Source organism: Arachis ipaensis, chromosome B04 (assembly GCF_000816755.2).
Source record: "Arachis ipaensis cultivar K30076 chromosome B04, Araip1.1, whole genome shotgun sequence".
Lineage (NCBI taxonomy): Eukaryota > Viridiplantae > Streptophyta > Magnoliopsida > Fabales > Fabaceae > Arachis > Arachis ipaensis.
The window spans coordinates 28,008,408-28,012,268 of NC_029788.2; the positions used below are offsets into that span (position 1 = coordinate 28,008,408).

At 36.1% G+C, this 3,861-nt stretch overlaps 1 long non-coding RNA gene across 1 annotated transcript in view; it reads right to left on the minus strand.

Annotated features, from left to right (window-relative positions):
* LOC110271009 overlaps positions 3,791–3,861 on the minus strand; it is a 16,907-nt gene continuing 16,836 nt past the window's right edge. Inside the window, exon 3 of the long non-coding RNA XR_002360948.1 lies at positions 3,791–3,800. This is a non-coding gene — a long non-coding RNA (uncharacterized LOC110271009). The remainder of the gene's footprint in view (positions 3,801–3,861) is intronic.

The window sequence follows — 3,861 nt, forward strand, 5'->3', positions numbered from 1 at the left end:
CCAACAATATATAATAGTATGGGGTGGACAATGCATTTGAGCCTCCAAAACCTGACGTTTTCGTCCACGTTTGAGGCAAACGTCGCCTCAAACATTGCACACCAAAGCCAGCGACCCTGTCCCCTTCAATGGAGCATAACTTGAGTTGTAGATGTCCAATTGAGGTGATTCCAGTTGCGTTGGAAATATGACATTCAGAACTTTCAAACCATATATAATAGTTTATATTAGGAATGAAATTAGCAACGTTGAAAAGAGGACAAAGAAGCGTCCCAAGACTTGAACTTTAAAAACACATCCAAGAGGACTTAATGTTTGAGCTCATGTTTGACCTCAAACGTGAACTCAAACGTGAGTGACAGCAAACCCCCATTCTGCATCATGCCATTACAAGACGTTTGAGTCAACGTTTGCCTTAAACGTTGACTTAAACGTGAATGATCCCAATTCCATCAAGGCCATCCAGATCCATTCTTCCTCAAATTCAAAGCAAGCTAAGCCCATTACCATCACTCAAAGGCACACAGAGGAGCGAGATTAGGAATTTCATTCAATTGTAATTTTTTTTTAATTTCAATTTCATTTTCATTTTCATTTGGAAAAGCCTATATAAGGCATCCTTATCATCTTTATCAGTAGGCTGGCTCCATTAGAGAGCATTAGGAATAGAGAACTCTCTCTCTTTAGTTTTTCTCTTTGTTTTGAATCTTGGGTTGAGAATTGAAGAATTGAAGGAATTCTGTTTCATTCTCACTTTGAGATTTCTCTTGTTCTTCTTCTACAAAATTTCAGTGAATTCTGCAACTTTAATTTCCTGTCATTTATAATTCTGTTGGTTACAATTTCACACAATTCACTTCAATGTTAGCTTGACTAAACTAATCACCCACTAAAGTTGCTTGATCCATCAATCCCTGTGGGATCGACCTCACTCACGTGAGTTTTATTACTTGATGTGACCCGGTATACTTGCCGGTTAGAATTAGGTGTTTTGGAAATTCGTTTTTCCACAAATTTTCCCATCAGTGAGCATCTTATACCCTTTTTCTAGGTTTTTTTATATTATTTTTAGTTAGATTTTATTAGGTTTTATTATATTTTAGTGCAAAATTCACCTTTGGTTGCTACTTTGAGTTTTTTCTTGTGTTTTTATGGTTTTAGGTGAAATTTGGAGTAGTTTAGAGAAGCCTGGAGCAAAAGACAAAAAAAGCTGTTAGCTCCCCTTGGGCGCTGAATGCCCAAACCGGCATTCAACGCCAGCCAGGGGGGGAAAGGAATAGAACGCACTCCCCTTCTCTGGTGTTCAACGCCCAATCCTAGCGCTGAACGCCAGCAAACAACTCGGTTTACATGCTATTGGGCCTCTAAGTGGATTTTAGCACTTCTTATGCTTATCTTATTTTATCTTTGTAATTTTTAATTTAAAATAATATCTTTTAGGTTTAGCATTTATTATTAGGTTAGTATTTATAGGAGAATATCCATTAGGTTTAGCAGATCTTCTTCCTTCGCACTTTTTCAGAAACCTATTTTCTTTGTAAAGTTATGAGCAACTAAACCTCTTGGTTAAGGTTAGGAGCTCTATTTATTTCTATGGATAAAGATTATTATTCTGCTATTTTAATTAATGTTTGATTCAATTCTAAGGTGTTGTTTTCGTTCTTAATCTTTTGAATCTGGGTTGAACGAGAGTATGACCCTTATTCTACATGAGCTCTTGTGATTCTCGAGAGAGCTATCTCGCTTGAGCTACAGCTTGAAAACACTCCTCCTAAACTGTGAATTACCTGGACTAATTACGATATGTGACATAAAATCCTGTTAGCTTTGGGTAATTGAGGTTTTGTGGTGCTAAACTAGTTTTCTGAACGTCACCCTCTGATCTGAATTGAATGACCACAAGAGTGGCTTTTGATGAAGATTAGAGGAGATTAAATCGCTAAGAGATTAGGTCTTAATCACTTATGGTTTGCCATAGAAGGAATCACTCATTGTTAAAATAGCTGGTAAGATGTTTTAATCCGGAAAGATAAACATCTCCGAGACCTTAACTGTTTTCTCATCATTGTTTTACTCTAAACCCGTTTAATTGCTTTCTTGCTTTTTACTACTTATACGTTTTACAACAACAACCACCTTTTACTGTTTACCTGACTAAGTCTAACAGGATAACTATTGCTTGCTCAATCCAACAATTCTCGTGGGATCGACCCCCACTCACTTGAGGTATTACTTGGATGACCCGGTGTACTTGCCGATAAAGTTGTGCGAGTTCTAATTTCGCGCACCATCTTTATCCTATGTATATCTATCTATCTATTTGTCAATTATACAGGGGATATGAGAGTTGTTTAGTGTCTAAATTATTTTTTTAAAATGTCTCATTATATATTTTTGTATCTTCTATTTAATCTAATTTATAAATATGAGAGTAATTACGTCCAAATTATTTCCTAAAATGCTCTTTATTATTAAATATGTTGTTAATTACTATTTTTTTTAATTTCAAATTTATTATTATTACCATATTTATATATTAAAAAGGTGGATTAATAAACATGTTATTATGAGGCTCATTTTTTTAATATGAATTTTGTTGGTGAGATACACACTGAAATAGGCTAAAGGTGTGTAATTGCAGATGGGTGAAGCATGCAGAGGGAGTAGGCCCAACATGCAGGACATGTGTTGCCATGTGTCAGACGCTGATTGGATATCATTTCAACACAGGTCACATGTTGAGTGTTCCCTAATTTATCCAAAAAATCTGCCTATAAATACGAAGTTCTTTACCATTTTACTTCATTGTGAAAAGAGTTGTTTTAGTGTGTTGGTGGTGTAATAGAGGGTACCGCAAATATACTAGTGTATTATAACAGTGAGATTATTTGAAATAAACATGTGGGTGTGAGCATTGCGTGTGAGAATATATTTTCATTTATGATTTCATGCACTATGATGTTTGTGGATCTATAGTACGGTCTTGGTCAAAGCATAGAGAGTGATATCTTAAAGAGGGTGAGCAATATTCTGTACAGAATTTCCGTTATTGTATTTGATAATCTAATATAATTTGAATTATGCCCATTATTGACGAAGCAAGTATGCATCATGTGTTTCATATTCACCAGTAAATTCAGGTGCAACAGCTGAAGATTGAGTTGTATGTTGGGTTTGAACATATAGCTACAGATGCAATTCAATTTGACTTAGGCATGGAAGATGATAGAGCTAAAGTGTACGGAGGAATGAATAGTGATAGTGAAGAGGACTTTGGTATGCGAAATTGCTACTCAGGTTGTGAATTGTTGTTCGAAATTGATTCCCCGGCAATGGCACCAAAAACGGATGCACAGGACCATGGTCTAAACATATCTTCACAACTTCGCATAACTAACCAGCAAGTGCACTGGGTCGTCCAAGTAATACCTTACGTGAGTAAGGGTCGAATCCCACGGAGATTGTTGGTATGAAGCAAGCTATGGTCACCTTGTAAATCTCAGTATATATTGCTGGAAAGCCCTGGATGTCTAATTTCCAACGCAAATGGAAGCGCGCCATTTCGAGTTCTGTAGCTCCAGAAAATCGACTTTGAGTGCAGGGAGGTCAGAATCCAACAGCATCAGCAGTCCTTCTTTAACCTCCGAATTTGATTTCTACTCAAGTCCCTCAATTTCAGCCAGAAAATACCTGAAATCACAGAAAAATACACAAACTCATAGTAAAGTCCAGAAATGTGAATTTAACATAAAAACTAATGAAAACATCCCTAAAAGTAAATAGATCCTACTAAAAACATACTAAAAACAATGCCAAAAAGCGTATAAATTATCCGCTCATCACAACACCAAACTTAAATTG